The following is a 17,185-nucleotide window of genomic DNA, read 5'->3' on the forward strand; positions in this document are numbered from 1 at the left end:
TGAACTCAAAAGGTACTGTTATGGAAATAATTGAATTGTTTTCATTTATATTAAAATTGAAAATTGGAAAGTGCAAAAACTGAATATGTCTTGGTTTTGGGAAATAAATATTTTTATTTGAGTTAAAAATCCAGAAAAGTGCAATGGTTGAAACTTTTTTACCATTGGGAATGTAGAGACCTTAAGATTAATAATCGCGAGATAGAATGTAGAGGTATTGCATAAATATTGTCCAATCATCACCAAAATGAAACTATTTATCCAGCTCTAAACAAAAAAATTCTGACAACCCGATCGAAACTGCCACCAGTAGCACGATTGATGTTGAGGTACATACCCAGATCAACTCAGTTCCTCAATACATATAATGGTTTTGGACCCCAGGTATGTTTGGAGGAAATACGTTTCAGATTATTTGTTGGTCTGGCTGGTGCGCACGATAACTGTCGAAAGGATCAAATGATTTGGACCACTCCGTAATAGTTTGATAGATCTTAAATTAAGAAGGACCATATAGGGACTTCTTCCACAAAAGCTCTGGGAAAGTATCGAGGTAAATGTTCTTAACATATACCCTCACTTAATAGTGGTGCTGCAAGATAGAGGACCAACAATATCCCGCCTTTGGAAGGTCATAACGGTCTGATGTAAGGCAACCTGGAATCACATTATAATTTGTGTCATTCGGTCATATGCAATGATCAGAGGGCTGGCTGAATAGATTGATAATTCTACGAGGACACCATAATTAGCTGAAAGTGCCGCAGTTCGCTACATACATATAATCATCATGTCACCTTATCTGACAAATAACGTCACCTACAAAGCCGTCGCTCCACTTGAGCCAGGTCGTCTCTTTAGAATTGTCTCCATCAGCCAAACGCTCGACATTATCGTCTCTACACGCAGAGAAAATATATTCGAAGAACAAAATAATACATTTTAAAATGCTAAATGTATATATTGTTGTTTCAACCATATATTTTGTGTCAGCAAACATAATGCCACAAAATATATTGTTGTACCAACAATATATATTTTCAGATTTTTAAAATACTCTATTTTGTTCTTAGAATATTATTGCTCCTACAATATCTCTTCTCTGTGTGTAAACCTTAGGAAGGTCATAACGGTCTGATGTAAGGCAACCTGAAATCACATTATAATTTGTGTCATTAGGTCCTATGAAATGACCAGAGGCCTGGCTGAAAAGATTGATAATTCTACGAGGACACCAGAATTAGCTGAAAGTGCCGCAGTTCGCTACATTCATATAATCATCATGTCACCATATCTTTCAAATAACGTCACGTACAAAACCATCGTTCCACTTGAGCCAGGCCGTCTCTTTATAATTGTCTCCATCAGCCATCATCGACATCATCGTCTCTCTACACACAGAGAAAATATATTGTAGGAACAATCATATTCTCAGAACAAAATAATATATTTTAAAATGCTAAATATATATATTGTTGTTTCAACCATATATTTTGTGTCAGGAAACATAATGCCACAAAATATATTGTTGTAGCAACAATATATATTTTCAGATTTTTAAAATACTCTATTTTGCTCTGTCGCACTTTCATCAATCATGGGAAAGCTAATTAGTTTTAGAGAGTTCACTTATCACCGCTTCAGAAAAATCCAATCAGCTAATGTTTGGGTAGCAGCTACTCGCTATATAACAATTTTTTCAGCAAAGGCATATGAGAGTGACTGTCTCTGTCAAGCCAACCCCAGTCCCATAATAAGGGAACTGACATTAAAAATTAAATTGCAAAAGGTAAATTGTAAGGTTAACACAGGCGGAAAAAGCAGCTAGATCATCTAAAGAGTTACAACATTGAAGCCAAAATAAGCGAATTGTAGATAACGGTTAGGTAATTTTCGAACCATGGAAAGAAGGAAGATAGGACCTCAGTTACGTTTGGAGACGATATGCTCACTGAAGATGCCCACAAGTTATTCTTATTGAGAATTTGTCGAGCATCTCAGGAGTGACAGAGTTCTCATTAGACCCTTTCTGGTCTACAATTTACAATGGATTATGTTGCAAATCTCGTTAAGAACGCTAAATTATCCAAAGCCTTGGGACCTGACGAAATTTCGATAGTAATACTAAAACAGGTGGATTAGTCGGGAGATGATCATTCCGCCAAAATTCTAAATCAGCTGCTACCCAGCAACAATTCGGATCGGTTAGTCATTAGCTTTGTTCCTTTAATCGTCAAACAAAAGTCGAAAAATCAATTCTGCCATTTTTAACTGCAGAAATTTGTCTGGTAGCCTGTGGTAGAAGAGAAAGCCATTTTCGCTCTCTTTCCTCTCTCACTCTCTTAAAAATTGCTTCCAGTTTTGCTACTTTTCGGGGTTAAGGAACTCTTTAAAAATGGTAACAAATGGTAACCTCAGGTAAATAAAGGAACACATCTATTATGTAAACCATTACAAAGTAATGTAACAAGGCAAAACTAGGTATTTCAGTACTTACTAAGTAACGAGTTAGGTGGCACAGAGCGTGTGTGTACGACTAATCATATGGTTGTGTGTTCAACGCTCATGCGCGATTTTTTGTTAACAAAATAAAAAAAAACATTTGGTGGCGCACAAGCGTTTAAACAACCCTTAATGTTAGTACTCGTACGGTACAGTGTGTAGTGTGTTCGGCTATAAAAGAGAATTTCACATGATCAAATCCAGCAGAGAGCACAATAAAATAAAAATATAAATTGTGTTGAAATTTAAAACAAATTCTACCTTAACTGTTCTAAAAATAGAACAAATCTTTTTCTAGCTTATTATTCAACTTCTTGTGGTCATAGAATAACTACCCATCAAACCAATCGTAACGAAATCGAAACAAAATTCGGACACTTCGTCCGATGTTGGATCGGAAATCGTAACGATATCTTAACGAAAGTTATATGACATAATTTCGGAACAAAATGTAGGAGCGAAATCGGATCGACACTTCCGACACTTCTTCCGATGTTGGATCGGAAATCGTAACGATATCTTAACGAAAGTTATATGACATAATTTCGGAACAAAATGTAGGAGCGAAATCGGATCGACTTCGTTCAGAATTCGGAACGAAATCGGAAGAAAATCCTTGGGAAATTCGGATGGCGAATTTTTTCTTCCGAATTTCCGTACAGATTTCTGAACGATTTCGGAATAATGTCACATGAAAATCGGAGGTATCTTCCGAATCCTTGTAAAAATTTCTGAACGAGTCTGGAATAATGTCGTATGAATACTTACTTACTTACTTAGGTGGCCCATTACAGAACATTTGTTCCATGGGCCGAACTAAGACAAGATCTCCAATTCTCTCTATTTGTTGCTTCGCACTCTGGAATACCGCTCCTTTTCATCTCGTCATCCACTTGTTTGCGCCATCTATTCCTTGGCCTGCCAATTCTGCGTGCACCGCCAAGCGGTCCGGATTTATACGCCTTTTTAGCGGGTTCATCATCGCTCATTCTTATGATATAGCCTAGCCAACGCAATCGCTGCATCTCGATACGTTTAACAATGTTTATGTCGTTGTATAGCAGATACAGCTCGTGGTTCATGCGACGTCAATATTCACCGTCAACGCAGATTGCTCCGTAGATCTTTCGAAGAATTTTTCTCTCAAACACATAAAGCACTGTCATGTTTGCTTGCGCAAGTACCCAGGCTTCGGAGCCATACATCAGCACGGGTAATACCAGTGTTTTGTAGATCGTTATTTTTGTTTGACGAGATGTGGCTTTGTTTTTAAACTGCTTACTTAAATTGAAGTAGCATCTGTTGGCCAATACAATTCTTCTTTTTATTTCACAACTGATGTCGTTTGTTGTGTTTACGGAGGTGACGAGGTAGACGAAATCTTTTACTACCTCAATATTATAGGAACCAACTACCACAGTAGGTCCGAACTCAATGGACGCATTGCGCGTCGACACCATCAACTTGGTCTCCTCGCCGTTTACCGCCAGACCCACTTTAGCTGATTCTCCTTCGACCTTCATAAAGGTATCAGTTATTTCTTTTACTGATCGGCCCATGATGTCTATATCATCAGCATAAGCAAGTAACATGTGACTATTGGTGTAGATTGTGCCACTTCTTTTGACGTTTGCCTCTCGTATAACCTTTTCCAGCAGGATGTTGAAGAGATCACACGAAAGGCTGTCTCCTTGTCTGAAACCTCTTTTGGTACCAAACTCTTCGGAGAGGGTCTTTCCTATTTTAACTGAGGACCTTGTGTCAGTTAAAGTCATTTTACAAAGCCGGATGAGCTTTGCGGGGATACCAAATTCAGACATGGCTTGGAATACCTTTGAACGCAGCGGGCTGTCGAAGGCTGCTTTATAATCGACAAAAAGGTGGTATGTGTCGATCTGCATCTCTTGGGTCTTCTCCAGGATTTGGCGCCGGGTAAATATCTGGTCAATGATGGACTTGCCAGGTCTAAAGCCGCATTGGTATGGTCCGATTATCTCGTTGACCATAGGCTTTAGTCGTTCGCACAATATCCCTGACACGATCTTGTAGGTAATAGGGAGTAGACTTATGCCCCTATAGTTAGAGCATACAGTCTTATCTCCCTTCTTTTGGACGGGGCACAGGATACTCAGGTTCCAATCGTCGGGTACTCGTTCTTCCTGCCAGATGGTGCTAACTAGCTGATGAATACACTTTATCAGCGTGTCACCTCCGGATTTGAACAGCTCGGCTGGTAAGCCATCGGCTCCTGCTGCCTTATTATTCTTCAGCCGATTTATTGCTGTCTTTACCTCATCTTGGCTGGGCGGTATACACTCAATACCATCTTCTGGGATTGGGACTGTGGTATCTTCGTCGTCTTCGCTGCTATAGGATACCAACAGTTTTGAAAAATGTTCTTTCCATTTCCTGAGTATACTATCTGTATCAGTTACCAAATTACCTTGCTGGTCTCTACAGGAGGATGTGCCTGTACCAAAGTCATCAGTTTGATGCTTGACTCTTTGGTAGAATTTTCGGACTTCATTCTGGCTCCTGTACATCTCGATTTTTTCACACTCCCGCTTTTCCATCTCTCTCTTTTTCCTGCGGAAAAACGTTTCTCCTCTCTCCTTTTCTCCCTGTATCTATATCGTGCGTAACGCGTTGCTACGGATTGTAAAGTAGCTCTATATGCCGCATTTTTCTCTTCGGTGGCAGCACGACACTCCTGATCATACCATGGATTCCTTGGTGGAGGTCTCTGGTATCCAAGTATGGACTTTGCGGCTGTTTGCATGGGGTAGGCAATGCTTTGCCATTGCGCTGATATGTTATCGGGATGAGGAGTGCTTTGATTAAGCAATTGGGCTAGTTGAGTGGAATATGCTGTGGCTATCTGTTGTGATTGCAGCTTACCGACGTCTAACTTTCGTGTTGTGTCTGTTCGTACTTTGTTTGCTACGTTTAAGCCGGTGCGTAACTTTGCTGCAACAAGGTAGTGGTCCGAATCAATGTTTGCGCCTCGGAACGATCGTACATCCAACACGCTCGATGAATGTCTTCCATCTATCACAACATAATCAATTTGATTCCTTGTTTTCTGATCTGGAGACAGCCAGGTGCCCTTATGAATATCGAGATGATTAAATCTGGTACTGCTAACTACCATGTTTTTTGCAGCTGCAAAGTCTATCAGCCTCATACCATTGTCAGATGTTTCACTGTGGAGACTGAATTTCCCGACTGTTGGACCAAAGATATTCTCCTTTCCAATTTTGGCATTAAAATCGCTTAGAATGATTTTAATGTCATGGGCAGGGCAACGGCCATATGTTTCTTCTAAGCGCTCGTAAAATATATCTTTGGTCTGTTCGTCCTTTTCTTCAGTGGGAGCATGAGCGCAAATAAAGCTGATGTTGAAGAATTTAGCTTTTCTTCGAATTGCAGCAAGTCTTTCATTCACTGGGGTGAAGCTTGATACCAGATGTTTTAGCCTCCGACTAACTACGAATCCGCAACCAAACTCATGCTTTACGTCATGGCAGCTATAATACAGTGCGTCACCTTTAGGTGTTGTTGTGACGCCTTTCCCAATCCATCGTATTTCCTGTATGGCAGTAATATCGGTCTTGTACTTTTCAAGTCCGTCTGCCAATGCGAAGACTGCACCTTCTCTATAAAGAGTGCGAACATTCCAGGTGCAGATTCGCAGATCATGGTCCTTAAAACGTTTGTTTTTCTTTTCTTTCGTTTTTTCATAGTAGGCTGTTTTTTTCTAGGGGAGTATTACTAACCCTACGCCCAAACCCAAGTTTTTAACGTTCTTATGGATGAACGCGTGGCACATGTTAGCTCACTACCTTTAACGGGTGTTAAAGGCAGTTCCCCAGGTGACACCACGGGGAGGTCAGTGTCCACTTAAGATAAAAGAGGGACCAAGATAAATCCTGGGCTTTGCCATGTTAAAGCCGGTCAGGACCGTTCCTTGGTATCTTCCATCCCCTACATCATGTATGAATATCGAAGGAAAAAAATTCTCTTCTATTTTATTGATCAAATTTTTTCTGTTCAGTTTTTTATTGGCAGATTGTAATTTCAAACGTTTCTAATGATTTTCACTGTTGTTATAATTTTGCACTATAGTAGAATGTAGAATGTAAACTTTGTTTACGAATATGTTGAGTCTATCAGCACTAGCTTGAATTATTATATGTTGCATTTATATCTAAAATATTTAAAAATTGTATATGCGAATTTTCTAAAGCAACTATTTTGTTTTTCGACAACAATCTAAAATAAAACCAATCCCTTGCTGTTAAATATATACAAAAGGTGGTTCTTGTGCGAAGGGAAATTTGTTTCCTACATATCGATCCGAATTCGTACCGAAATCTGAAGAAAAACATTGGTATATTCGAAGAGGAATTTACATCCGACATTCTCTCCGAAATCGTAACGAAATCTAAATCGTTTAGAAATCTGAACGATTTTGCTTCCGAAATTGTTCAGATGTGTCGGACACCCGACATTTTGGTTTACTGGGTAGTTGTTTTACTGGTTATTCATTGCGTCATTCATTGCGACCTGCCCTTGTTAAAATAATGGGTAAGTGGGGGGTATTGTACCCATTATTTGGTAATGTTTATACCCTACACCACTATGTGGTAAGGGGTATTATGTGTTAGTGCATTTGTATGTAACATACAAAAGGAAGCGAGATAGACCCATAGTTCCTTCTAGGGATATACATAGAATCACTTTCTGAGTCGATTTATGCATGTCCGTCCGTCCGTTCGCAACATAAAGGTCGCATTTGTTGACCGATTTCGCTGAAAATTGGGAAACACCATTCTCTTAGCCGTCGGAAGATCAAGTTCGAAGATGGGCTATACCGGTCCAAGTTTTGGTATAGCCCCCATATAACGGTACCTCCCGATTTAAGGTATTTTAAGGATCTTAGCCGCATTTGTTGCCCAAACCAGCTGAAATTTTACATTTGAGGTTCCCAATGGCCGCGAAATTGCTCCACTAAAAATTGTCAAGATAGGTCCACGGTTCGGTATAGTCCCCATATAACGATACCTCCCGATTTAAGGTATTTTATGGATCTTAGCCACTTTTTTTTGCCCAAACTAGCTGAAATTTTACATTTGAGGTTCTCAATGGCCGCGAAATTGCTCCACTAAAAATTGTCAAGATAGGTCCACGGTTCGGTATAGTCCCCATATAACGATACCTCCCGATTTAAGGTATTTTAGGGATCATAGCCACATTTTTTGCTTGAACTAGCTGAAATTTTACATATGTGGTTCCCAGTGGCCACGAAATTTCGCCACTTAAATTGAGCCAAATTATATCGAAATCGGTTCAGATTTGGATATAGCTCCCATATATATGTTCGCCCGATTTCACGTATTTGCTGCACCAAACACGCTATATACGTCCAATTTTGATGAAATTTGGAATGTTTGACTGAATTCGGTCTAGAAATAAGTGTGCCAAATAATATCGAAATCGGTTCCGATTTGGATATAGCTCCCATATATATTTTCGGCCGATTTCACGTATTTTCTGTACCAAACACGCTATATATTTCCGATTTCGATGAAATTTGGAATGTGTGACCGAATTCAGTCTAGAAATAAATGTGCCAAATTATATCGAAATCGGTTCAGATTTGGATATAGCACCCATATATATTTTCGGCCGATTTCGTGTATTTGCAGCTCCAAACACGATATATAAGTCCGATTTCAATGATATTTGGAATGTGTGACTGAATTCGGTCTGGAAATAAATGTGCCAATTATATCAAAATCGGTTAAGATCTGGATATAGCTCCGATTTATATTTTACATATTCACAGTGGTGTAGGGTATTATCGCCCCGCCCGACTTTGATCCTTTCCTTACTGTTTTTTTTTTTTTTTGCTGAGTTGCTTTGTCATGGAAGGTGAGCTCCATGGATAAACTAAATCAAACAAAATCGAATGGTAAAACTGAGATTATGGAAACAGGCGGCTCAAAATTAAGTTTCTCTTCCGTGACTTCAGTGAGAGGAGTAAGAAGCGTTTTGTAAAGTTTAAGCAGATATCAAAAATCTGCACTGCAAGGTGGAACTCTCGTGCTATTCTAAATCACTGCCGACCAAGAAGAGGGCACACAATATTCTGAATATTGGTATCTTTTGACAGTGTGTTAGTAAGGCTGTATGCACGCATGCTGCAAAACAAAAACAAATCAAAACATTTGCTCTCTTTTGTGTGCTCTTTCGTTGCGTTCGGGTCGTGTGTGTATGAATTGCCGAAAAACGTCGTAACTTCAACAACACCAAAGAACGGCATTGTTCTAAATCTGCTTGAGTTTATTCTGATGCCTGAAACCCGAAACAGGTTGCATAAAATCTGTTCATTCATTTCTCACTCATGGGCTGATCATTGGTTCAGTAGTCAATTGTTGCGCACTGAAGATCTGAATGACTACCCAACAAAATCTCAAATACATCCTTATTAACTGGAAAAAATATGAATCTCCAATAAGCATTTCCGGATGCAACTAGAGCCGATTCGGTTGAGACCTATCATTTGCGGTGTTCATCAATGCTTATACTGAAACTTTTTTTTTTAGTAAATTTCTGTACCCAGTTTAGATACAGAATTCTTGGCAAAAATTAAATTTTTTAAACAAAATAAATCGGTAGTTAATTTTATCTTTTCAATATTTTTGTTTCTCTTCACAAATTGTCTGCAGTATTTAATAATCGTCCCCCCCATTTAAAATCCCTGTTGAACACAAACTAACTTCCATATAATTAAATCCCCCACATCGAAATTACTGTAGTAGTATTTACCAGATATTAACTGGCATAACAAATATTGTATTTACCCTTCAACAAGTCAAGTGTATGACGCCAACTCATTTAATTTTATTTACAATATTTTTTTTTTTAATTTTCCATTGGATTTCCCTTGGCTTAATTATGCATCGCTGTGCATATATACATACATACATACATACATACGTATGCGCCAATATTTATCTGTTGTGCATTATCAATTGGGTAATTGATATTATAAATGAGATATTGTATATTTATATCGGGTGAGTATAAACTCCACGTGCCACTGCCACGTTAATGCCAGGCTTCCTTCGTCGGATCTACAACCAATCAACCAAGCAAGCAAGCAACCGACAATGATTTAAGCGATATGCTCTCCTCTTGACCGTAATAAATCATTTTAAGCGTTAATGCAAAATGAAAATGCATTCAGTAAATACTTGATATCCCTTCCTGAAATCAATGCCATTCAATGTGTTGTCATCCTCGACGTATGTACGAGTGAACGTTCGTTCGTTCATTCGTTCGTCCTCTTAATCGGTGACAACAATAACAAAATTCAATGTACTTGAGATGCTTGTTGAAGCTGCTTGCTTTTAGTCTCAAGTCGTAACAGGGAATTTCGAAATAATGCCTTCGATGTGTATTGATGTTGGCTGAACAGGATGAAGATGCTGATGATGGTGGCGATGGCGATGATGCTGACGATGTTGGCAAGAATTAATGGTTGTTGGTTGGCATCTCTCAACTTAAATACTTAATGGGATTCATGTGTTTCTCCATAAATACCAAATAATCCTTACGAGAGAAGTGAAATAAAATAAAAATATATACAAATAAAATGCAACAACAACAATATGCATACATATTTATATAATGAAAAAGGAAAATGAGATACTTAAATAATTTAAAAATACAAAGAAAAAGGAAAAGCTCGAAAAATAAACAAAAACGTTAAAATTGTCTTCAATAGTCACCATAATCATGGTCATCGCTTCCATTGTTTTAGTTGTTGGATTTAAAACATTTTTGTAGCATTAATTCTGCACAACATCCTACATTCTGCGACCATCCTCACATTTTTGGGTTGGGATTTTTTCAACGTAAGCCGCCTCTTACCAAGCGACAACATAAGCTCTTAACGTTCACCCGTGAAACAACAAGCAAATCTCTGATCAGATGCATTATGGCTCAAAAAGGGCTTGACATTGTTTCGTGTTTCTTCTTTCACGGCTTGCTTAAATAATATCTTTGAATAAATAGCATACAATTTATAGACTCAAAAGTATTAAAAATCATAAAAAATTGAAATAAAATGAATTTTTTTATAGCAAACTGATTGTCATCAGATTAATAACACATCGTTGACATTTTGGTAGCTGCTCATGTGACATGGATGCTGACTGATATGATTTTGCAGCAGCTGTTGATATACACACTCCTCTCCACAGAGAGGTGTTGCTATCGCGTGGCATGAATGTGCATGATAAACAATGTTCATGTATAATCTATATATATAAAAGAGCTTAGTGATGACTGAGTGAGTGAGTGAGTGAGTGACTGACTGACTGACTGGCATATCATCGCCCAGACGAAACCGCTGAAGCTAGAAAGCTGAAATTTTGACTGTGGGTTGCTGCTGGTGTGTAGGGGTGAGATAAGGCTGGGTTTTTGGAAATTCGACCTAGAAGGGTACGAAAAGTACAAAAAGGTACTAAATACGGTACCCTTTGTATTAGGCAAACGGGAAAAGCTAGAATTCTGAAATTTGGAATGAGCATAACTGATGGAGAGTTAGAAAGATGTACCAAAGGGTTTTTCGAAATTCCACCTCTAAGTGTACGAAAAGTTCTAAAAGTTACAAAATTTAGTACCAGTTGTATATTTTGAACGGATTTAGCTAGAAACTTGGAATTTGGTATGTAAATGAAGGTTGGGAAGTGGTGTTATAAAAGGAAATGGTTTAGGAAATTCGTACTCATGTGTACGAAAAGTACTAAATGGTACTAAATTAAGTACAATTTGGATTGGGGTAAAGGATAGAGCTGAAAACCTGAAATTTGGAATTAAGATTACTGACGGAGTATAGGATTGAGATATGGGGGTAGTTTTGGAAATTCGTACTTATGTGTACGAAAAGTACTAAATTTAGTACAACTTGGATTTGGGTGAACGGATAGAATTCGAAAACTGAAATTTGGAATTAAGATTACTGTTGGCGTGTAGGATTGAGATAGGTTTGAAAATTCGTAAATTATGTGAACGAAAAGTACTAAATGGTACTGTATTTAATACAACTTGGATTTGGGTTAACGGAAATAGCTGGAAACCTGAAATTTAGGATTAAGATTACTGTTGCAGTGTAGGATTGAGATATGGGGTAGTTTTGGAAATTTGTACTTATGTGTACGAAGAGTACTAAATGGTACTAAATTTGGTAGAATTTGTAATTGATTGAACGGATAGGTCTGGAAACCTGAAATTTGGAGTTAAGGTTACAGTTAGAGTGTGGGATTGAAGAAGATTTGGAAATTCGTAATTATGGGTACGAAAAGTACTAAATAGAACTAAATTTGGTACAATTTGTATTTGGTGGACGAATAGAGCTGAAATCCTGAAATTTGGCATTAAGATTACTGTTGGAGTGTAGGATTGAAGTGGTTTTAGAAATTAGTACTTATGGGTACGGAAAGTTTTAAATGGTACTAAATTTCGTACAATTTCGATTTGGGTGAAAGGATAGAGCTGGAATCCTGACATTTGGAATTAATATTACTGTTGAAGTGTAGGATTGATGTTGTTTTGGAAATTCGTACTTATGGGTACTAAAAGTTACAAAATTTAGTACAAGTTGTATATTTTGAAGGGATTTAGCTGGAAATTTGGAATTTGGTATGTAAATGAAGATTGGGAAGTGGTGTTTATAAAAGGAAGCGGCTTAGGAAATTCGTACTTATGTGTACGAAAAGTACTAAATGGTACTAAATTTAGTACAATTTGGATTTGGGTGAAAGGATAGAGCTGGAAACCTGAAATTTGGAATTAAGGCGGAGTATAGCATTGAGATATGGGGGTAGTTTTGGAAATTCGTACTTTGTCTACGAAAAGTACTAAATGGTGCTAAATTTAGTACAACTTTGATTTGGGTGAACGGATAGAACTAAGATTACTGTTGGAGTGTAGGATTGAGATAGGTTTGGAGATTCGTAAATTATGTGAACAAAAAGTACTAATTGGTACTATATTTAGTACAACTTGGATTTAAGTTAACGGAAATAGCTGGAAAACTGAAATTTGGGATTAAGATTACTGTTGCAGTGCAGGATTGAGATATGGGATAGGTTAGGAAATTTGTACTTATGTGTACGAAAAGTACTAAATTTGGTACAATTTGGAATTGATTGAACGTATAGGTCTGGAAACCTGAAATTTGGAGATAAGGTTACAGTTGGAGTGTGGGATTGAAGAAGATTTGGAAATTCGTGATTATGGGTACGAAAAGTACAAAATAGTACTAAATTTGTTACAATTTGTATTTGGGTGAACGGATAGAACTGGAATCTTGAAATTTGGAATTAACATTACTGTTGGAGTATAGGATTGAGGTAGTTTTGGAAATTCGTACTTGTGGGTACTGAAAGAAAAAAATGGTACTAAATTTGGTACAATTTGTATTTGGTGAACGAATAGAGCTGGAATCCTGAAATTTGGAATTAAGATTAATGTTGGAGTGTAGGATTAAAGTAGTTTTGGAAATTAGTACTTATGGGTACGGAAAGTTTTAAATGGTACTTAATTGGAAATTCATACTTATGGGTACGAAAAGTACTAAATGGTACTGAATTTGGTACACTTTGGATTTGGATGAACGGATAGCGATGAAATCCTGAAATTTGAAATTAAGATTACTGTTGATTTGTAGGATTGAGGGAGTTTTGAAAAATTCGTACTTATCGTTATTATAAGTATTAAATTTCGTACAATTTAGATATGGTTGAACGGAGAGAGCTGGAATTCGGAAATATGGAATTAAAGTTACTGTAAAAGTGAAGAATTGAGGTACTTTTGGAAAATCGTATTTATGGGTACGAAGAATACTAAATGGAATGGAATGGAAATACTGCTTGAATTCTGAGATTTGGAATCAATATTAATGTTGTTATTTTGTATAATTGTCAGTGTAGGGTTGAGACATGTGGTTTCCAAAATACGTACGATAAGTTTACGAAAATTACTAAATGGTACTCAATTTGTTGTTGGGTGTGGAATCTGTATTTTTGGAGTTAGGGTGAGTATTGGTGTGTAACATTTGTATATTTACGAAGAGTACTAAAGATGTCTAAATGTTGTATCGGGTGTAGGCACGGGTGGAATTTTAAACTTTGTTTTTAGAGTCACTGTTGGTATGTGGGGTTAAGATATGGAGATGGTTTTGGAAATGCATACTATAAAAGGTAGTAAGTGGTATAGAATTTGATATAATTTGTTATTGTGTAAAGGGGTTAGCAGGAAGTTTTGGAGGTTTCGGAAATTCTTATGTATTTGTAAAGTACTATAATTTAGTTTGGGGGAACTGATAGAGCTGGAAATGAGAATCGCGGTTGGTACAAATGGTTGATATAAGAAAGTAATTTTTTGAGGTTATACCCACGTGTATGAAAAGTACTAAATTTGGTACGATGAACGATCATATAAGTAGTTTTTTAATGCGTACAAATTCTGAAATTTGGTATGAGGGTCGTTGATGGCTGAAATGATGTTGGAAATATCTAATATTAGGTAACAAAAAAGTACTAAATGGTACTGAAACTTGGAATTAAGATTACTGTTGGAGTGGAGGATTTAAGAAACCTTTGAAATTCGTTCTTATGTGTACCAAAAGCACTAAATTATACTTAACGTGATAAAATTTGGATTTGGTTAACGCATCGAGCTAAAGTCCTGAAATATAGAACTAAGATTACTGCCGGAGTGGAGGATTGAGTTAGTCATTGAAATTTGTACTTTCGTATGAAAAGTATTAAATGGTACTAAATTTTGTATACGGAATTCGGAAATTTGGTACTATAGTTGCTGTTGGTGTGTAGGCTTGAGTTATGGATGTCATTGTGGATATACGTACCATAAAAAGTAAAGCTGAAATTGTGAAATTCGGCATTAGGATAGCGGTTGGGGAATAGAATAGAGATAATGATCATTAAATAGGTATCGCTGTTGCGATATAGTTTTTGATATAGGGATGTAAGTTTTGAAACTATTACCTATTATTAGTACCAAATTTGGGGTGCCGTTTTGTTGTTGCATAAAGAGATATAGCTGGAATTTCGCATTTTTGTTTAGGTTCAGTGTTAGTTTTTAGATAAGGAGGTTTTTTATATGCGAAATTAGGTATGGAGGTCACTGAGGGCCAAGGTATTGAGCTGTTGTTGGAAATGCGGAAATACATTTTGATATCACAAATTCCGAAATTACAACTACTTCGGTTGGAAAAAGTGGATACAACTACCCGCACCGTTGTAATGCGACAAGGTTTTCTTTTTTTTAGAAATTGGAACTAAAGGTGTACGAACAATATTAAATTAAACTAAAAATCATTTAAAATAGTTGTTGATACATAATTTTTATACCCTATACCACAATGTGGAAAAGGGTATTATAAGTTTGTTTTGGTAAAAATTCATGTAACACCGCGAAATATTCGTCGGAGACCCCCAATGTGGTATACCAATCTTCATATCTCGACGAGATAAAGCGATTTTGAGATGTGTGTCCGTCCGTCAGTCCGTCCGTCCGTCCGTCTGTCTATTATAAATTGTAAACAGGCCGCAATTATGGACCGATCGTCACGAAATTTCGTATGGAGGTCGGGTTCAGATCAGAATAGATCCCTATTCTTATTGGTGATGATCGTGAAATATTTAGCGGGTGAAATGGACCAAAAACATAATATTTATCCAATTTTCTAGCGGCTCTGTAGGTCTCAATAATAGTCCGATCAACGCGTAATTTTAAATAAGGTAAGAGTATATCACAAAGGAGAAGCTTGCAATTTGAGATGGCGATCGGATAATATTTAGAGGGTTAAATGGACCAAAACTTTTGTGTGAAAAGTGTGAAAATTTTTAATATACAGCTTATATGTTAATTCCTGGAAGTGACATTCCGGACAAGTGAGATATACTTGAAAGTGGAACGCTTGACCTTTCAATTGATGCCAATTATGTTGGTGTGCATGATCAGATAGCAGAGTTACAGCCTAATATATTCCGTTATTTGTTTGTAGTGTAATAATAAACTCGCCAGAAGTCGCAATTACACATCAATAGTCACGAAATTTTGCACCGGGTAAGAGTATAGGTCGAAAAAGATGCCTACAATTTTGAATGATGATCTGATATTCTTTAGCGGGTGAAATGGACCATTACTTTTGTATGAAAAATATTAAAATTTTATTTTAATTCCTTGAGGACATATATATTTCGCAAAGTAGCTCACATATGGGAAAAATCTACTGACCTTTCCTCTGATGTAAATTGCAATAAAGTGTTTGCTAGATAACGGGCCTACTGCCTAATATATAATGGGTTCTGTGTAGAGAACCACATTTTTATCCCATGCTACATATTGTCTCTCCAAAAGTTTATGTAACACCACGAAATATTCGTCCTAGACCCCTTATTTGGTATGCCAAAATGCATATCTCGACGAGATAAAGCGATTTAGCATTGTGTGTCCGTCCATTAAAACTTGTAAACAACCTTAAGGCCGCAATTATGGACCGATTGTATCGAATTTTTTAAGGAGGTTGGGTTCGGGCCAGAATAGAAATGATTAGTTTTTGCTGATGATCGTGAAATGTTCAGGGAATGAAATGGACCAAAAACAAAATTTTAACCAATTTTGTAGCGGCTCTGTAGGTCAAAATAATAACCCGCGAAATTTTAAACAAAGTTTGAGTTTATGATGAAGAAAAAGCCTACAAATCAACGTGAAGATCAGATAATACTTAGCGGGTTAAATGGACTGAAACTTTTGTGTGAAATTGGTAAAAATTTCAATAACGTAGCGGTTAAACAGCGGAAGTAGTAGTACTACATAAATGGGTTTCATTACATTTTAGTTTGTGTGAACTAAATTTTCCTTTCCTAATACAAAAATGTCTTTGTCATGCTAGATAACTTTTTGGTTTTGGACATAAGTATCATAAGTACATTACATCTCTGATATTTGATAATTAAATTTTCACAATCATTGAAAAGAAGTTCCGTGGAGAGCGATTGTCCAGGGATAGTGGTATAGGGTATCCCATGGTCGGCTCCGTCCGACTATAGACTTTTCTTACTTGTTTTTCATATTAAGTATTGTTTATTTGTATATTCTTCATTTTCCGCATACGAAGTAGCGGGCATTTTGCTAGTGACGTTATATTTTCACTTTTGTTTGCCACATAATCATATTTAATGCTGTTCTTTGAAGTGAATCCTAAGATGACAGCAAGGTTATGATGGTAAAATCATAAAAAGTGGTTGTTACTTAAAGAATAATCTGATTTTTTGAGTTAATGAAAGTTTTTTTTTCCATAAAGGCATGATTCAGCTACAGCATAAAACATTTTTGTGTGGGTGTGTGGTAATAAATAGGTCAAATAATTAAGAGTTGTTTCAAAGAATAATTGAACGAAAGTAATGGATAACTTTTTTTTAAAAATATATTTTATGAACATGGATTTTTTGAAAAATATTTGTTGAACATGGATATTTTAAAGAATAGTTTTTGAACGTGGATTTTTTTAAAGAATATTTTTTCAACGTGGGTTTTTTAGTGAGTGTTTTTTGAACGTGGATTTTTTAAAGAATATTTTTTC

At 36.7% G+C, this 17,185-nt stretch overlaps 1 protein-coding gene across 8 annotated transcripts in view; it reads right to left on the bottom strand.

Moving 5' to 3' along the window:
* RhoU overlaps window positions 1–17,185 on the bottom strand; it is a 417,760-nt gene that overhangs the window by 219,093 nt on the left and 181,482 nt on the right. The window lies entirely within an intron of this gene.

Source organism: Musca autumnalis, unplaced genomic scaffold (genome assembly GCF_047663935.1).
Source record: "Musca autumnalis isolate F117 unplaced genomic scaffold, ASM4766393v1 scaffold_3, whole genome shotgun sequence".
Classification (NCBI taxonomy): Eukaryota; Metazoa; Arthropoda; class Insecta; order Diptera; family Muscidae; genus Musca; species Musca autumnalis.